General features: G+C 34.4%; 1 pseudogene; it reads right to left on the bottom strand.

Annotated features, from left to right (window-relative positions):
- LOC149561111 (putative LRR receptor-like serine/threonine-protein kinase At1g67720) overlaps nucleotides 1-20,163 on the bottom strand; it is a 107,094-nt pseudogene continuing 86,931 nt past the window's right edge.

Below are 20,163 nucleotides of genomic sequence, written 5' to 3'. Positions count from 1 at the left end.
CTACCCAAGGTTGGGCATGTCACCAACATTAAAAGACACCATGGAATAAGGCAAAGCATAAATTTTATCACAAAATGCAAGTGTCAAAGCATCTTCCAGATCTTTCACCACAATGCTCATTTTGGGTCTATTCGTTGATTCCTTTTCAATGCACATGTATGCTACCTCTACTAATTCCTAAGCTGATTCTATATCATATTGGCCACCCAGAGAAGAATCCATAAGCTCTCCTAATTTTCCAAATGAAAGCAACTTGTGTGCCTAATTCAATGATTTTTTTAGTATGTTGTTAGCAAATATATTCAAGTTGATTGAAAACATTGAATTTCTTCACATTTAGATGGATTATTGATTGTACTATTCCCTCTTTGGGTGATACTCCTGAAATAATCTCTAGTAAAACCACTCCAAAACTATAGACATCGCTTTTCTCATTAAATGACGATGTTGCAAAGTATCTGCATAAATGCTTATAACAATTTTAATCTACAAAAATTAGATGAAAAATATATTGAAGAGTAATTAAACTATGAATATTTAAGAAAAAGAGGACATATTATGATGTTAAGTGAAATACTCAGGATGAAGATAGCGCATGGTCCCTTTAACTTCAGTTGATATATATCCAATGGAACTCTCTACTAGTTTTGAAATGCCAAAGTTGGCTAGCTTGGCAGACATCTTGTCATCCAACAATATATTATTACACTTTATATCTCTATGTATGATTGGTGGATAGCAACCTTGATGTAGGTAGAAAAAACTTGCAAAAATGGTTGAAATATGATTAGATTTACTTTTTCCTCAAAACAAAAAAAATAGAAATCAACTGTTGTCACAATAGCTTACCATTTGCTACTTGCCGAGAAATATAATTTAATCTTGCATGTCAATCAAGTGGAGTTTTCAATTTGGTTGTGCTTGCAAATGACATAAGAAAAAAATCCCAGTATAAATTTTTTTCTTTCATGTGTAGGTGAATTCATATTAACTTGAGACAAGGTTTGACAAATACCATATAGATGATCGATTAATGTTCCACACGGCATGTATTCATAGGGCAAGGACATTATGGTTTGTTTGCAATACCCAATAAGATTTACAAGACTCTTGTGATATATTCTTGACAGTATAGCTACTTGTAACCACAAAATATTCCTTAATTTGGGGCCAACAGTATAATAATTTATAGAATTAAATTAAATTGAGTTTCACTATTTATTAAATCTGTTTAAGAATACCAAGCCCAGTTTGGAATTCTTGCTGGCCTTAGTTAGAATCAGTCTTGAGTATTTTGACTACAACCTCAAATCCTGAAAGTTTGCCACAAAATATAGATCCAAAACTTCCCTTACCAATCAGTGTTGAACAGTTATTGGTTGAAGTTATAATATCTCCCTTTATGTATTCAGTAGCCAGCCTATGGTAATCGTTTTGATTATTTTGACTTGAGATTGAAAAGATGAAGAAAACTTTCCTATCTAAATTAGAAACACTAAAGTTGGACTTGTTTTTACATTGAACAAATTGGATAAATACCTCCAAATATATGTTGTGTTGATAGATTTGGATTATGTGTGGTTGAAAATGGTTGCAATGCATGTTTCTTCCTCCACAGAAAATTTCAAGAAAGGATGACCAAAACTAACACCACCAAACACCCAATCAAAACTAACACCACCCAACCTTTACTTTTATGGTTGCTTGTCAGAATATTATTTTGAGGATCAACACTGCATGGTACAAGTTCACAATAGAGAATTCTTCGAGTTAGTAGCATATTATAGATCACACAAGAGCATAAAAATCTCATCCTACTGATCAATTGTTTAGGTAAAAACCAAAATCTTATAGAAAGGCGAAATAAAATCGGTGTACCGAAGGTTTAAGGATGATCTAACTAATCCTTTTGAGACACTTCCCTCTAATTTATTTTCCTGTAAATATCTTTTTTGTGAAAAATAAATCACAACTCTTTAAAAAAAATTCTCATCCCAAGGCAATGCCGAGTGACAAATTTCTCAGCACAAGAGGGTGCTGAGTGACAGGAGGAAGGTGCCAAGTAAGCTCAGCACAAGAGGAGCCAAGTGACTCAGCACTTAGGGCAACTTGGCACAATGTATGTTGAGTGAACTTGATCGTGAAGATGCTGAGTGAGCTCAATCACTGTTACAAGGTGATGCTCGACAATAGAGTATGCTGAGTGAGCTCAACAATAACAATAGAGATAGAACCTAATCAAAGACTAGACCGAGTGGGTAGTATAACAGACTGCAATTAAAATGCAGAGAGGTGAAGGATGAAGATTTCAACTATTAACTTCTCAAATAAAAAATATCATGCAATGATGAATAGAAGAAGAGAACAACACAGTTTAGTATGCTTGCTTGCTTGCTTTCTTTCTATTCAAATAAGATAAAACTATTACAAAATCTGGGAGCATTCAGTTTCAACTAGAAAACCCCTAAATCTTCAAACTGATAAAACTTTAAACTTTAAACTTATAGCTCTAATGGCTGCATACAATGATGCCTGGAGCAATCACTAATTCATAGGTCAAATCAATAAGAACTTATAAAATGACAAAAGATCCAACATGTGCAACTGCAAATGCAAAAAAAACTTCCTTCTCTCTTCTGAACTCTGACTTGATCTACTAGTCGACTTCCTTCTTTGCTCTATACTTTGCTCTCTCTCCTACTCTTCTCCAACTGATTGAATGAATCAGATTCATTCCATTTGTCTCTTGCCAAAAAAGTTTTCCCTCTCATTTCAAATTTGAACTCACCTACCGTGCATTCAATGTTTTTGACTGTTGCACAAGTCGTCAAGGTGGTAGGTGGATGTTTGGCTCCAAGGGAAAATAACCTATTGCATTAAATATTTTAAGACTCCCCCTTTGTCCCAACCCAAACAAAAAACAAGGATCACTCCTAATCCAAATCAACTACACCAAGACTCTCTCTTAGGTGTACAAAAGTTCCAATGCCTAAAGGCATTATGAAAATGTCTGCTAGCTACTGCTCAAACTTACAAAATTCTATTTTGATATCCCCATTCTCCACCAACTCTCTAATGAAGTGATATCTAATCTCTATATGCTAGCTTCTCCCATGGAAGACTAGATTCTTGGACAATGCAATTGAGATGATGTTGTCACAAAAGATTATGGTTCCATCCTCTTGCCTTTCATTCAAATTTGTCAAGATCCTCCTTAACCAAATAGCTTGGCATGCTGCTGCATTTGCTGCTATATATTCAACCTCTGTTGTAAATTGAGAAACAATAGGTTGCTTCTTGGATGCCCATGAAATTACACCCGATCCCATATGAAGCATGTATCTAGAAGTGCTCTTCCTATCATCTAAAATTCAAACCTAATCACTATCCATGTAACCAACCAACTTGAAATCATTATTTGCAATATACAAAATCCCAAATCCCTTGGTTTCATTCACATACCTTAGGATCCTCTTTCCGGCTTGCTAATGGGAATCCTTTGGTGTTTCCATAAATATGAAAATCAAACTTACTGCATGCATCAATACTGGTCAAGTTGTAGTCAAATACATCAAACTTCCAACCATCGTCTTGTATAGTGTTGGATTCACACTTTTGCTGCAATTTTCCTTGCTCAACTTCAGACCTACTGCTATTGGTGTTGGGGCTTCTTTGTTGTTCTACATTTTGAATCTCTCCAATATCTGCATTGCATATTTTTCTTGAGAGATGAGGATGCAATCATGCATTTCTTTTACTTCTATGCCTAGAGAATACTTCAAGAGTCCTAGGTCTATCATTTCAAATTCATTCTTCATGGCCTCTTTGAACTCATCAATTAGGAAATTAGCATTTCTAGTAAATATTAAGTCATCTACATACAAGACAACAAGCAACACATTACCACTTGCTACTTTGATGTAAAGAGTGAGCTCACCATCGCTTCTGCTAAAACCATTCCTCATCAAATATGAGTTAATCCTACTATACCATGCCCTTGGAGCTTGCTTGAGCCTGTATAGAGCTCTCTTCAATCTATACACTATGTGTTCTTCACTTGCAACTTCATAACTAGGTGGCTACTCCACATAAACTTCTTCCTTCAAGACACCATTCAAGAAGGCAGACTTCACATCCAATTGATATACCTTCCATTTGTGTTGGGCTGCAATTGCTATGACAACATGCATGGTTTCCATTCTTGCAACTGAGGCATATGTCTCATCATAATCTCTGCCATACTGTTGCTTGTACCCCTTGACCACTAAACTTGCCTTGTACCTATCTATTTTTCCTTTAGCATTGCAATTGGTTTTGTAATCCCATTTCACTCCAATTACTTGCTTCTTAGGAGGTAAAAGAGTTAACTCCCATGTCTCATTTCTTTCAATAGCATCAATTTCCTCATCCATGGATTTACACCATTTCTCTTCATTCACAGCTTCCTCAAAATAAATTGGATCACTATGAGAAAATAATGCAAAATTTATACTCTCATCATAATCTTCATCATACCTTTCATCTTGGTATATCTCCCATAGACTCTTAGTCTTTCTTGGCAATAGGGAGGCAAGAGTGGGATTTGAATTCTTAGTATTGTTGCTGCTACTATTTGGCATACTAGCTTAGGGCTATCTTGATGTGCTTGGAGCTATTTCTCGACATGTTAAGGGTTGCTTGCATTTTTGCCTTTGTCTACAATTCAAGTTTGTTGCTACATCTTCTTGCTGATCACTAATGTCATATTCTTCCTTTTTAATAGTTGGCACTTTACTTCAAGTGCTTGAAGATTCATCTACCAAGCCATCCCATGACTGACTTTCAAGAAACTCCACATCTCTTGAAATGATGATCTTCTTGTCAGTTGGATCATATAGCCTATAACCTTTTGATTCTGAGTTGTACCCAGTGAAGATGCACTTCACGCCTTTTCCATCTAGCTTTTGCCTTTGTTCCTTAGGAACAAGTGCATATGCTACATATCTGAACACTCTCAAGTGTTCAATTGTCCATCTATTCCTTGACCAAGCCTCAAGAGGAATCTTGTCATGAACTAATTTTGTAGGACACCTATTAATCAGATATACTATTGTTGCTACAACTTCTCCCCAGTATTTAGTTGGGAGTCCCTTTGCTTTCATCATGCTTCTTGCCATTTCAATAATGGTCCTATTCTTCCTCTCAGCCACTCCATTTTGTTGTGGAGTATAGCTGACTATAAGCTCTTTTCTTATGCCATTTTTCCTACAAAAATTTACAAACATATTGGAGGTATACTTCCTTCCTCTATCTGATCTAAGGACCTTAACATAGTGTCCACATTCTTTTTCAGCTAGCGTTTTAAATTCAACAAATTTTTAAAATGCCTCAAATTTGTTCTTCAAAAAATACACCCATGTCCTACAACTGAAATCATCTATGAATGTCATAAAATAAATACTCCCCCCAATATAAGTAGTCTGCATAGGGCCTACCAAGTCACAATGCACCAATTCTAATAGTGCTCTAGCCCTTCTAGAATTTCTAGAATTAAAGGGAAGCCTATGTTGCTTACCCAAAATGCAAGCCTCACACTTGTCGTAAGAATCTACTATGCTTGGCAAACCATCTACCATTCTTTTCTTGGACAACAAATTTAAACCAGCAAAGCCAAGATGTCCATACCTGAGATGCCAAAGCTTAGGGGGGTCTTCAATCATGCTCCTAAGAGCTAATTGCTGATATATTGCTATACATGCATGCTCAGGAGGTGCAATACTGACTTGAGAAGAGAAACATGTCTCTATCTCCAACAAGAACATCCCGTTCTTTGTCATTTGGACTGCTGCAAGTAATCTATTATTCTCATCCTTTTCATGAATGACTAACTTGTCATTTTCCATTAGCACCTTGTAACCATTTTGAATGAGTTGTCCAACACTCATCAAATTGTGCTTCATACCGGGGGCAAAATACGCATTCTGTATCTCCTTCTTCTCACCTTGCTTGGTGCAGACCATAATAGATCTTTTTCCCACTATGGGAATGGTTCCATTATTTTCCATCTTAATTTTGGACTTAAAAAGTCTTATCAATGAAAGAGAATAAACTTTAATTACCTCTCATGTGGTTGCTACACCTGTTGTCTAGGTACCATACCTCAGGGCTACTTTCTTCATTAATGTTACACATGATGAAGGTTGTGGGATTATTTGTATTTCCCATGTTCACATCAGTCACATTAGCATTTTGCTTTGACTGATCACCCTGCTTCTTCCAACATTTAGTTGCATAATTCCCATACTTATGATAGTAGTAGCATTCAACATTGCTCTTGTTGGAGTTGTAATTCTTCTTACCTCCTCTAGAGCTGTTTTGGGAGGTGCTTGCTCCCTCTTGGTTGCTTTTCTTCACGAGATTTCTACACCATCATTCCTTTGACCATTCCTTCTATGACCTCTATTTCTTGATCTTCTACCGGAGCCATTTCTTCCTCTCCCCCTACCTCTTGAATTCTCTTGAGCCTTGAAAGACTGCTCTTAGGAAGTTGTTGTTGACCCATTTATCTGGTGCTCACGGGTTTGAAGAGTTCCCATCAACTCATCCATGGTCAATGTGGTGAGGTCCTTTGCTTCTTCAATGATCATCACAAGATTGTCATATTTATGAGGTAAACTCTACAGTATCTTCTCCACAATTCTCTTCTCTTCATAATCTTCTCCATTTGATTTGAGCTGGTTAATCAAAGTGGAGATTTGTGAGCTAAACTCTGCAATAGGTTCATTGTCCCTCATCTGAAGGTTCTCAAACTCCCTTCTGATTATTTGTAGCTTCACTACTCTAAACTTAGTAGTCCCTTTGAAGTTCATCTCAAAGATATCCCATGCTTCCTTTGCATAATTTGTTGTTGCAATCTTGGGAAAGACTATCTCTGTCATAATTGCCTCAATTAGACTTAATTCCTTTGCATCCTTTCTCCTTGACTCTTTCAACTAAGTCTTTTGTATATTTGAGAGGGCAACATACATTGCTAGGACTATAACATCACTAAACCCATTTATCACAAACTCCCACAGGTCATTAGCAACCATTACGATTTTCATCTTCTTTGCCCATGTATCATAATTTTGTCTATTAAAGGATGGTGGCTACTGCCATATCTTTCTTGCATCTCCTACCATGCCAAATATCCTAAAAGAACAAATGCCCTAACTCACTATGGATGTGGGGCCTCAAAGCTTTGATACTATGTGAAAAATAAATCACAACTCTTTAAAAAAATTGTTCAGCCCAAGGCAATGTCAAGTGACAAATTGCTCAGCACAAGAGGGTGCCGAGTGACAAGAGGAAGGTGCTGAGTAAGCTCAGCACAAGAATGAGCCGAGTGACTCGACACTTAGGGCAACTCAACACAATGTATGTTGAGTGAACTTGCTAGTGAAGATGTCGAGTGAGCTTGGTCACCGTTGCAAGGTGATGCTTGACAATAGAGTATGCTGAGTGAGCTTGTCAATAACGACAAAGATAGAACTGAGTCAAAGACTAGACTGAGTGGGCAGTATAATAGACTACCATTAAAACACAGAGAGTCAAAGGATGAAGATTTCAAAGTTATGAACTTCTCAAATACAAAATATCATGCAATGATGAATAGAAGAAGAAAACAACATAGTTTAGTATGCTTGCTTGCTTGCTTGTTTTCTATTCAAATAAGATAAAACTATTACAAAATCTAGGAGCATTCAACTTCAACTAGAAAACTCCTAAATCTTCAAATTGATAAAACTTAAAACTTACAGCTCTAATAGCTGCATACAACAATCCCTAGAGCAATCACTACTTCATAGATTGAATCAATAAGAACTTATAGAGTGACAAAAGATCCAATATGTGCAACTGCAAATGCAAAAAAAACTTCCTTCTATCTTCTGAACTCTGACTTGATCTGCTAATCGACTTCCTTCTTTGCTCTATGCTCTTGTACTTTTGTACTCTACTCTCTCTACTACTCTTCTCCAACTGATTGAATGAATTAGATTCATTCCATTTGTCTCTTGCCAAAAATGTTTTCCCTCTCATTTCGAATTTCAACTCACCTATTGTGCATTCAATGTTTTTGACTATTGTGTAGGCCATCAGGGTGGTAGGTGGGCATTTGGCTCTAGGAGCAAATAACCTACTGCATTAAATATTTCAACATTTTTACCCAAAAAACACAAGCTATATAAGAGTGGTTATTTGAAAAGCACAAGCGGTAGCGTGATGTTGGGAACCAAAATAGACATGTTATAATGCCAAGCATACAATTGATTTAACATTCGAAGCTTCCCCAATGATGTTGGAATTTCTCCGGTAAGTTGATTCTTTTGTAGTTGTCTATGGTCAAAGTAACAAGACCGAGTTCAAGATTAGCAAACATACAGGAAAAACTACCCTTCTCCATTAAAACAAGGTAATTCGTTGGGCGCAAGTAATAGAGGTCCTACAGTATTTCATGATTCTTCAGTGAACTGAGGTTCGAAATATTGCCAAACAAATTGTTATTTCCCAGTAGCTATAACCGATGATATAGAGTTAGTGTAGCACAGTAACACTGTATTTAGCAATAAAATTCTACCCAAAGCAAGTTACTAAACACTTGCCAGATTTTGTAGTGCTGTTAAGTCTGCTATATTTGAAGGTATTGTGCCTTCCAGATTCATGCTTGATAGATCTCTACAAAGAAAAATTTAAAAAACATCAAATCATATGCATTAGTGGCATAAGAAATATGTTCCAATGAATTGTTAAAATACAAGGTAAGGTAGTCTACATGATAATGACTCGCGGAGGATCATCTTGGCTGCAGGTAATCCCTATTGATGAATATTCAGCTGGTAAACATGGATCTCCTCCATTCCAATCGTCTGGAACATTTATTGCCTCTGCTATTTTTTGATTGCAACCATTGAACTCCCACATTTAGAGAAATTATTAGCGTATATAATATCTTGAACTAATAATATACACAAAACTATAGAGCATTAAAGAACCTAGGAATGGAGTGCAGAAATTCACCATCTCTAGTGTATGTGGTTGTCTGCGATGTCTCAAGCTTTCTATACATTTCTGCTCCATTTATGAAGGGTCCCAACTCCCGCGATGAAGAACTGGGTTGCAAAATTATTTCAATGGGCTCAGGATTTTCAAGTTGCAAGTCTTTATTTGCTTCATAGCATTCCAAAAACTTAAGCTCTATTAAATCTGATATTTGGTATTCGTTAATGAAGGCAGCAAATCTTCATGTGAGGTTTGTTTGGTTGATGTTGCTGAAATAAAGTGAAAAAGAGTAAATGCCTGGGTGAGAGAAGTCCCCAAATATGTCTGAAATAGTCATATTGGCGACTGTTTCAATCTCACTAGCAGTTCTTAAGAGGTTAACTGGTGGTTTATTCACTAACTCCATCCCTAATGATGATATATGATTGTCATTAGTGCTAATAAAGACAGTTGTAGCTAAATTGATGTCTAGTATTGCGACAAAGTTTCATATTAACATGCAATTCATGCATAAATCACTTACTGTAAGATGACAGAATATGGATTGAAGTATATGTGATCTACGAGATCTAATGCGGTCATTTGGAAATCGGTTGGATTGTACATAGAAGATTCCAGTGGTCGGAGCTCAATGCTTGAAATGAAAATAGAATGATTTTGTTCTGTTTGAGAATTGCGGGCAAGGAATAGACTTAGCCTATTGCTTTTGGCGGCCAAGATTATCTCATAATTCATAGAAGCTCCATTGTCTATAAAGTGTAGAAACTCACAACTTTGCTAATACACTTTTCACAAGGTGGGTGGACAAAATAAACTAAAATGGAAAAATACTTAATGTGCTGCGATACTAATATATTTCATTAACCATTTTGTCTATATCAATAACATTACAAAATGCCTCTATTTGTATAGAGAGGTCTTTGATTGTTTTCAGAAACATCTAAATTAGCCAACATAAGAGAAATAGACTTTTCTAGAAATATCTAGACAGAAATGACTTGTAGAACTTTACAAACTTAAATATTAATTTGACTAACCCTATTTGGTAATCTTGTTAATCCAGCTAAAATTTCTAGATTCCTCGAGATTCCTCTAATATGTTTTTTAAAATTTCATTTGAGAAAAAATTACACATTCCAATATACTGGATAGGTCAACATTCGTCCACTTGGACTAGTTATTTCAGACGGGGCTTGACATGGATGAGATAGCAATATTTCTTCACTGCCAGATTTGGAAAATATGCGAGAGTCCAGAACTGCACGTTGAACTGATCTGTTGAACTCCTCATCCAAACGTTGCGAGTTTGAATGAAGGGGGAATAAAAAATCCAGCATAGTTTCTGGTCGTCTGTTGCGTTATTGATGGTGCCACAGTTGATGTTGAGGAAGCCTAAACAAAAGACACAACAACATGTAATTAAAATTGCAAGATCAGAATGAGGTAAGAAGAAAAAGGGCATTACCATCTGGATTTGAGTGTGTGAAACTCAACGATCCAACAAAAAATGGAGCAATAGCCAGATACTTCTCAATTCCATGTTGTCAGACATCTTTCAGACCTGTAAAAATTGGATAAACAAAATATGTCAAAATGGAATCGTAAGAGGGAACTCAATGTTCATAATATAATAGTACGATAAAATGTGACCCCTAAATATTACTACTCCTACGATTAGAATCTTTAGGAGAATACTACCTCGCTGCTTATTCAAATGCAACTTCGGGTCTTCTTAATTTTGCATTTATTCTCAGAGAGGTGCATCTATATATAGATTCTTTTTCAAATCTATGTAAAAGGGTTAATATGTTAGGCTTGGATTAAAAGAGCTGGCCAGGTTTCTTAATTAAACAAGATTTGATGTCATAATACTAGGTTAAAATCTTAATGTTTACAAGACTAGAAATTCCAAGTCTCTTACAGAAATGTCTTCAATTAAAACAAAAAATTGGAATGACTTTTATCAATTTGCAGGTAAATGTATTCAATTAAAACAAAAAATTTGAATGACTTTTATCAATTTGCAGGTAAATGTATTCAATTAAAACAAAGAATTTAAATGATTTTTTTCAATTTGTAGGTCAATCTTATTTTTATCTGATTTGCATTAATAATGCTAGTCATTCTTAATCAGCCAAGAGATGTCATCACAATATCATATTGAAACTTCAGAGATGAAATGACCACAAATATTTGGTCATAATAGATTTTGACTTTTCTCGAGTCGTTGGTCGTTTGTGATTTTTGTTCAAAGGAAAATTCAGGCAAGTCATACGGTCAAACAACTTATAAATAGGATGAACATGTTCGTAGAGTACACACAAACAAGCTACAACATTGAACCATAGTGATTTTAATGGTTTTATTTATACATTTGTATTAAATTTGATTAAAATGCAAATCAATTTTTTATTACAAAGTATCCTACAATTTTATATTTAGAAAATATTATAAGTGATAGTCTTGTGTTTATCTATTGTAATGTAGAGGGGTTATTCCTTTCCCAAAAATGACTACCATTTGTTTATTAAATTGCATATAAAAAGATATTTTTTAATAATAAATGTTAAAATTTTGATGCGTAGATGGTTGTCAAATTTAATCTAATAAATAAATATTAACATTAACATACTCACACCATCCCACCCCAGATGCAGCTATCCTCCATCCAAACTGTACAATTGACCAATTTTCAAAAAATAAAAAACATCATGGATTTTTCTAAAAATTTCAGCATTTAATCTTCATGATTTGCATAGTTTGTAGTAAAAAACAACAAAAAAAATGGAAAAAAATCACTACGTTTTCATGAATCTGGAAAAACATAAATTTGGACTTTGTTTTGTCTATAGTGAATTTTGAATGGAGATTAGCTTGTCCCTCCCACCCCACCGTTTCTCACAATGTAGAGAATTAATTAAATAAATTATTTCCTGCATAATATTTTTATAAAACCTATGTATAAGAAATTTAAAGTTTGGAAAAAATATTGCATAGCATTCTTGTAAATAGTTTCCTTGCTAGGATGGTACAATTTTAGGGTGGGCTCTTGTACATGAATTGGGATGCATCCTAGCTTGTTAGCGAGTGCCCAAAACAAAAAGTTTTTATTCAAGAGTCTATCAAAAATTCCAACTTTGATTTGATTGATGGTAGCCTAGAGCTACAAAATTATTATTCAAATTAGTTACTTTGTGCCTTTTAGAAAAAAATTCACTATGATTTGGAGATGAAATATCTCACACGCTCTTTCCTCAATGTGGATGTTTCTAACTATTCTTCACAAAATAATTGATATTTCTGAAGAGTCAAGAGTCTTATGGAAACAAAAGAATCAGAGGCAATTCATGACTTGTAAATGTCGATGAAGACAATGTCTAGATCCTTCTGACTAATTGTAGATGTCAAAAATTTATTGCATTTGGTTGGTTTCTCCTAGAGCCAAATGCCCACCTACCCACCTAATGCTCATTAACTCAGTAGGTGAGCTTGAAATCCAAATGAGAGGGAAAACATTTTTTAGTAAGACAAAAGGAATGAATATGATTCATTCGATAAGTTAAAGAGATCAGAGAAGAGCAGTGCAGAGTCTAGAGGGAAGAAAATCACCAAATCATAGTAGAAGAAGAATATTTAGAACAAATATTAGAGGACATGAAGAAGGTTCACTTTCCATGTTTGTAGTAGTACATGTTGAATCTCCTTGTCATTCTGTAGGTTCATATTGTTTTATCCTAAGAAGCAGTGATTGCTCCAGGCATTATTGTATGCAACCCTTAGTGCTATAAGTTTAAGTTTTATTAGTTGAAGTTTTAGTGTTTCCTGGTTGAAGTTAAATGCTCCTAGATTTTGTAATAGTTTAGCCTAGTTGAATAGAAAGAAAGAAAGCAAGCATACTTGGCATATTTTTGTCTCCCTTCTATTTGATATTACATGTTTTGCACTTGAGATATTCATACTTGCAAGTTTTGAAGTGATCCGCTTTGTGTTTTAATGGTAGAAATGCTCAGACTGTAAGTTTGTTAAACAACTCATTTGATTCACTCTTTAACTGAGCTCTCTCTTTTGTTGTTCCTACCGAGTTCACTCAGTATCTTTGTTGACCGATTTCTCTCATTTTAAGTGTTGGTTGGGTGTCGAGCTTGCTGAGCTCCACCTTCTTTTGGAGACTAAGTTCACTCAACAACCAATATGCTGACCTCCACCTTCCCTTCGGTGACCCATCTCACTTAGCATTCTCTTGTGTCGAGTTGTCCTTAATGTCGAGCTTACTTAGCTTCTTTCTGTGCCGAGTCACTCAACACCATTTGCATACTTGGTGGACCCACAATAATGGGTTACACTTTTTTGCCTAAACTGACACTGAACTATGAATTTTCAAGAAAACTTTCACATTAAGATGCAAATTGCCATTTAAAGGTAAGGAATTTGAAGATGAAGTAAATTAGAGTCTTTTAGGATTTTTTGTGTAGATTCTAAACATATTTTTTATTTTTATTTTTGAATTTATTTGATTAAATTAATTTTTCTCCCACAAAAATTGCTATGTTATCAAAAACCTGATTTTTAAAAAGTGACATTATTTTTGACACACATAACTTTTTTTCTACAATAGTTATCAATGTGATTCTTTCAAATTTAGCTTGTTAACATCCATAAAAAAATGGTAGAGGTGATCTGATGCCTTTATCCTTACTATTTCGTATTTTATTAGAGTTTAAAGTTGACCCTACACTAATTTGGACATATGTGGATTTTGACACATGTAACTTATTATAGATTTATCCAATTTTAAAATTTCTTTTTTTGAATGAAAGAGGACTCAAATATGGAGACTGTAGTTATTTTTCAAAATATTTATTCTCGTAGTTACTATTTTTCCATGAGCATTCAATATATAGGTTTATTTTTTATAACAAACCTCTATTCAATTAATGTAAAAAAATGTATACTTAAACCATTCAAAATATATCAAATCCATAGTCATTAGAAAGCTAGTTCCGAGTACATGTGTCTTGAAAAATGAAATATCTTAAGTGCTCCATCAAAACCTAGAAACAAAGCCTGGAAGCCATGAAAATGACAAGAAATATTATAGACTTTGAAAAATGCATTTACTTTACTAGTTTTGATAGAAACTAACTTTCTATTGAAAGTTTTTTAATAGTTTCGATAGAAACTATTTTCAGTTAGTTTCTATCGAAACTATTTAGGCTAAATTTTTCATGCCTAATTAGTTTTAATAGAAACTAAATAGTTTCGAAAGTAGTTTCTATAGAAACTATTTTTTAGTTTCAATATAGTTTCTATCAAAACTATTTAGCCCAATTTTTTTTTGTTTAGTTAGTTTCAATCGAAACTACCTTCAAAAGTAGTTTCGAGTAAAACTATGTGAGGATTTTCTATCTAAAGTTTTAGGGCCAAAAATTTTTCTTGCACGTTTTTGGATGAATTTCTTCCTCCAAAAAAGTGTAACCCACTATTGTGGGTTCAGGCGGCGCAGCCTATCACTCAGTATCTACTACATGCTGAGCAAACTATCACTTGGCACCCTCTTGTACCAAGCAAAATTTTATGTTGTGAAGTTGAATTCTTTATAGTAAATGCACCAAGAGCACCAAACTAAGCTCAAAATGAATAATGAAAAATAGAATATTTAAATCTAATTTACATTATTAAATTAAAAACACTATTGGAAAATTTCTAATTTTCAAATAACTTGCAAATCACATCATGAGGGTGTCTTTTTTTGAGCTTCTCCAATGGAAAATTCCAACATTGATTTGACTGATGGCTATTAACAAAAATATTTTGGATGACTTGCAGTGCTTCCAGTGGCTATAGATATTTCTACTAAAATGAAAATTTTTCTTGGTTTTTCTGATCTATATCAAAGGAAAAATCACCCAGTGACCTATCTTATACATTGGAATATCTTACATGGCTTTCACATAACTAGGTAATAGATCATCTTCTCTTGAAGTCATTTCAAATTACATGAAACCAAAGTAATTTATATAATTTAAATCTTCTAGATGATTAGTTGTAGATCATTAGATTGTGGTTGAGAGACAAGAACATGTGTTGAGTCATAACATGTGAGATGTTAGTAGGCTTGTTAGGGGCTTATACTCCACCACCTCATTCTAAAATGTGCCTCATAATAAATTTGGAAAGTAAAACAAATGAGTGTCTTGTGTAGGGAAAGAATAGTAAGTCGTATTGAAAGAGAATATGGAAATATATTAGCTTACATTCAATTAAAATTTGATCAAATCAAATGTCAATAGTATTAGTATAATGTAATACTTATAAAATTAATTAATTCTATTGCAATTAACTCTATGAAATGTATAAGTGATGAAAACAATCATGACGAGTAGGCCATGCATATTATCACATGAATTAGAAACACCAAATGTTGCAAATGAAGTCTTCCACACAACAACATTTCCCATACTTCTTAAACAAAATTCAAGAAACCCTTCTCTTGGAAAGAAGAAAATTTAGAGGTTAGAGAACTACTTTAGAATGAATGTGGGACCTCGAAAAGTAATTTAAAAACCACACAATTTGATTCATATGTTGTAAACTATATTGTATTACCTTGTTATGAAAGGTTAATGATGAATTAGGCTCCAACATATTTGGTAACCCAAATTTTATAGGTTTAGAATCATTGATCTTGTAGAATTGATGGTTTTGGGATCCATAAAGCATCAAATTCATACAAACTATATCCTTTTGTCCCATAAAAGGAGACAAACCATAAAATTTATAGTCAATAGCTACCCTCAAATTTGAATTTTTACCTTTAAGCATTTACGACAAAGATATGTGTTGTTTCCTAACACAAATAAAAGGCAAAGCTAAGCTCCTAGGTAGCCAATCATTTTGAAAATAAGAAATGTGAAGAATTCCTCCTATGATTCCACACACATCTTTGATTCCAAGCTATAAGAGAACTCTTCAAGATATGAAGTTGGATCATCATAAAACTCAATTTTTGAAGAAGGTTCCCTACACTCACAAGAGAAAAGACCAAGAAAATTTGTCTCCCTATCAACTTTCTTAGTGAATTTGAATAGATTCAAACCTAGTTCCAAACTTTGAAGAAATTTTCATTTTATTAGAGAATACTTTATCTGCATCCAAAGGGACACATATTGTTGATCTCCAAGTCATATTCTTGTCTGTTAGTGTCAAACATGTAGTCATTTACTAGGAAGATTTGGTCGGTCATTACTACAACCGAGTCACCCAATGAAGGTCAAATGATTTTGGACTTGTTCACATTTTAGTTTGAGCCCAACAAGTCTTAGGTTGCCAAGCATCCCAGTTTGTACAAAGTGATAGTTTATGTTGATTAAGTGAGAAGTCAACAAATGCGGAGCTCAAAAAAGTTAGTTCATGTCAAGTCACATAGTTAGTGCTAAGTATTCACAAGCCGAGTGATATCATAAATCTTAGTCATGACCGAGCATCAATGTATTCAAGTGCCGAGTAAACTAGCTTTGGTATATGTGTTTAGATTGGCACAAAAACATATGGAAACTGCTTTGGTTGACTTCTATACACAATTTAATAATTGTGAAGACAAATAAGGAGTTATTTACATGTTTTGTCAGAGAACTCCAATCCTTGTCAATGCAATGTAACCAATTAGAGAAATGGATGGACTAAGTGACAAATGGGAGTAATTTGGATTGTTGATTGTGATCTAGAACCATCTCAAAATGGTTATTTAAGTAGGGTCTAAATTATAATTCAATAGAGATGAAGGAGAAATTTGTAGAGACAAGTGCATGAATGAAAGAGGCTATGTTTGATGGTTAGAAACAAAGACTAGGCAGAGAAACCTAGTAGTGAATGATAGTACAAAGTTTATCATATAGAAGATCATATCATAATTAGAAAGAGAATATTCATAATCTAGCATCAGAGTGGTTTTTAGTTTGTGGTGACTAATTAGGGATGTCATATTTAATGTGAAAGTGTTGTACAAAGATTTGTTGCAGCAACATGAGAAGAAAGAAGATGATTATGCAATGCTGGATGATACTCCAAAAGATGATGTTTTTGAAATTCTTCATGATGTGCAACAACCACAACAACAAATACTACACACTTGTTGGTGTAATTAAGTATTTACTATTTACACTTTACTTAAGTTTACTTAGGATTTTGCATATTCATATGAGTTGTCATGTAGACAACATAGTAGTTTGTACTCCAATTGAGCACATATTGTCTACTACATCTCTTTACAAGATATACCTTTGTATTCTTATCCTCTCATTGTTGCATGTACATTCATGTACAATGGAGGATAATCCACTCTTGGTGGACATGTGCTTAGTTGTTATGCTTATCTCTTTGTTGACTCCTAGACATATCAGTTGCCTTTATATACAAGGCACTTCTACAATGTATTCATTCAATCATCTGATTTCCATTATCATTTTGATCATTATTGAGATTCTCATTTGATCACTATTTCTCTCTCTTGTGCTATCTACTGAGCTTCTTGATCTTGGCGTTGAATTATTTCCTTGGGCAAATTCTTACATGGTATCAAAGCCATAGGAGTTTCATTGCATAGCCATTTTAGAGATTTAAAAATAATAATTTGCAAGCCAAGATTGGAGCTTGTTGGCGCAAATAAGATATTGGTATCACATTCAAAAGGTCAAAAAACACCCAAATCAACTTTTGTTTCATCAAAATTGGACATCTGAGGTCAAATCTAGAGTCATTTGATTTTTGGAGGTGCGACAAGGGTGATTGAGGAAAAATAATTACAGAGGTGATTTTCAAACAATGATATCTCCCTCATACAGACTCCTTTTTTCGAGCAATTTTTTTTGTTTTGGAGTATAATTTTGTGATCTACACAGTGGTGTAGATTTTTTGTGATCTTTGTTCCTGATTTTTTTTAAAAATTGCCAATCCCGATTTTTACAACTTCAGAGGCTTTATTTGGGCTCATATGGACACATATTCAGTGCTATTTTTTCTGAAAGTGCATGATTTTTTGTCTAGTTTCTAGATCTAGCATCAATTTGGAGTAATTTTGGGTAAACATAGTACTTTCAAAATTTGGTCATTTTTGGCCTATTTTTGCACTTGTAATTAATTTAGATCCTCGAGAGATCTAGTGTCTTATGTACTTGAGTCTGCTATAGCTTCATCTTTTCTATTGTAACCATAAAAATCAATATCCACTCTATTCCATTTTGACAAGTGGCCAATTGTAAACATACTATATATAAAGTGCCAAAAGCATCACTTTTGGGGGTTTTTTGGTTGAGTAATTTGGGGGGGTGTCTTGTGTTCTTGTGTCTCTCTTTCTCTCTTGTGCTCTTTTAATTTTGCATCATGGGTTCATCTAAAACTCCACTTTTAACTTCACACAATTATACTACATGGAAATATATTGTATGGAGTAGATTAATGGAAAATGGTTTAAATCTATATGTCGATGGTATAATTGTAAAATCCACTGATGTTGCTACACAAGTTGATTGGAAAATTAAAGACAACTAGGCTTTATGAATTATTAGGAGTTATGTTCATAGAGATCTCTTCTTCCACATTTCTAGCTTGAAGAATGCCAAGGGTGCTTGGGACAAACTTGAAGGGTTTTATGGTAAGGTGGATGAGGAAAAGAGCTTGCAAATTGAGGATGATCTACTTCTATTGGATCCTAAGAAGTTTGACAAAATTCAAGACTATCTCAACAAAGCTAATGAGCTGAGAGCACTACTTAAGGATTGTGGTAATCCCATGAAGGATGATAGACTGATTTATTACATCATGAAGAGGCCACCTTTAGAGTATGCATCTTTTGTTTTGAGTTACAACACTCACAAGTTGACCATGGGAAGTGCCTTCACTAAGCCTTCATTTGATGCATTTGTAGAAATGTTGATGTTGGAACAATCCAAGTTGACATATATGGGAATTCTCAAGTCATCAAAGTCTAAAGCATTGGTGGCTAGTAATGAGAACCAAACGAATCAAGGTGGAAAAAGTTTCACCAACAACAAGAAAAAGCAGTGGAAGTCAAAATCACAATTAGAGACATGACAATCTTCCTCCTCACAACAAGTCAATTCTTCTTCCATCAAGAAGGGGAAAAACAACAAGAAGGATAAAATAATTTGTGTATATTGCAAGAAACCAAATCACAATGAGCATCATTGCAAGACTAAGAGAATAGATGAGTTGGAAAACTTACTTATGAAGAAAAAAAATCAATGTGCCAAATGCTTCCAAGGATTCAAATCCATCCACTTCAAAGGGAAAAGGGAAAGCACTTATGGCAAGTCCAAGTTCTTTAGGGGAATGGATTCTTGACTTGGGTTCTTCAAATCATATGGGTTCTTCAAAAGGACACTTTTCTTCATTGGAGCAATCTAAGGTACCTCACATCTTTGTAGGGAATGATACACAAGTGGAAGTTGAAGGGAAAGGACAAGTTGCGATGGAAAATGAAGAGTTCAAAGATGTTCTCTATTTTCTTCACCTTAGCACTAATCTCCTTTCAATTTACCAAATCACTCACTGTGGAGGTGGAAATAAAGTTGAGTTCCTTCTTGATTTAGTAATGGTGCAAAATCTTAAGGATGATTCATTGGTTGTAGTGGGTAAAGTTAATCATGAAAAAAGGCTTTATTCTTTCTCCCACTTTGTGCTTAAGTCTCCTTCACATGCCTTGTTGACACATTCACAATCACAAAGTAAATTATGGAATGAGCGGTATGGACATCTTGCCTTCCGCTATCTTCATCAACTTAGCTCAAGAAATATGGTCAAAGGTCTACCTAAAATCAACTTTTCTAAGGGTGAATGTTTAACTTGTTCAATGGACATGCATCTAGAAGAGAAGTTTGACAAAGGGAAGTCTTGGAGAGCATAAATTGTTCTTGAGTTGGTTCACACAGTTCTAGCAAGCCCTTTTTTAGTGACATTAGTTAGCAAGGGTTGCTGTGTCCTCACTTTCATTGATGACTTTTCATGCTACACATTGGTCTACTTTTCTTATCACAAGAATGAAGTGTTTGATAAGTTTCTAGCCTTCAAGAGTCATGTTAGGAAGCAATCAAGTAAAGCCATCAAGGTTTGTCATATGGACAATGAAAG

This window comes from Cupressus sempervirens, chromosome 4 (assembly GCF_028749045.1).
Source record: "Cupressus sempervirens isolate cs-2001-9-10 chromosome 4, ASM2874904v1, whole genome shotgun sequence".
NCBI lineage: Eukaryota > Viridiplantae > Streptophyta > Pinopsida > Cupressales > Cupressaceae > Cupressus > Cupressus sempervirens.
This window is presented reverse-complemented; position numbering and strand designations above follow the sequence as displayed.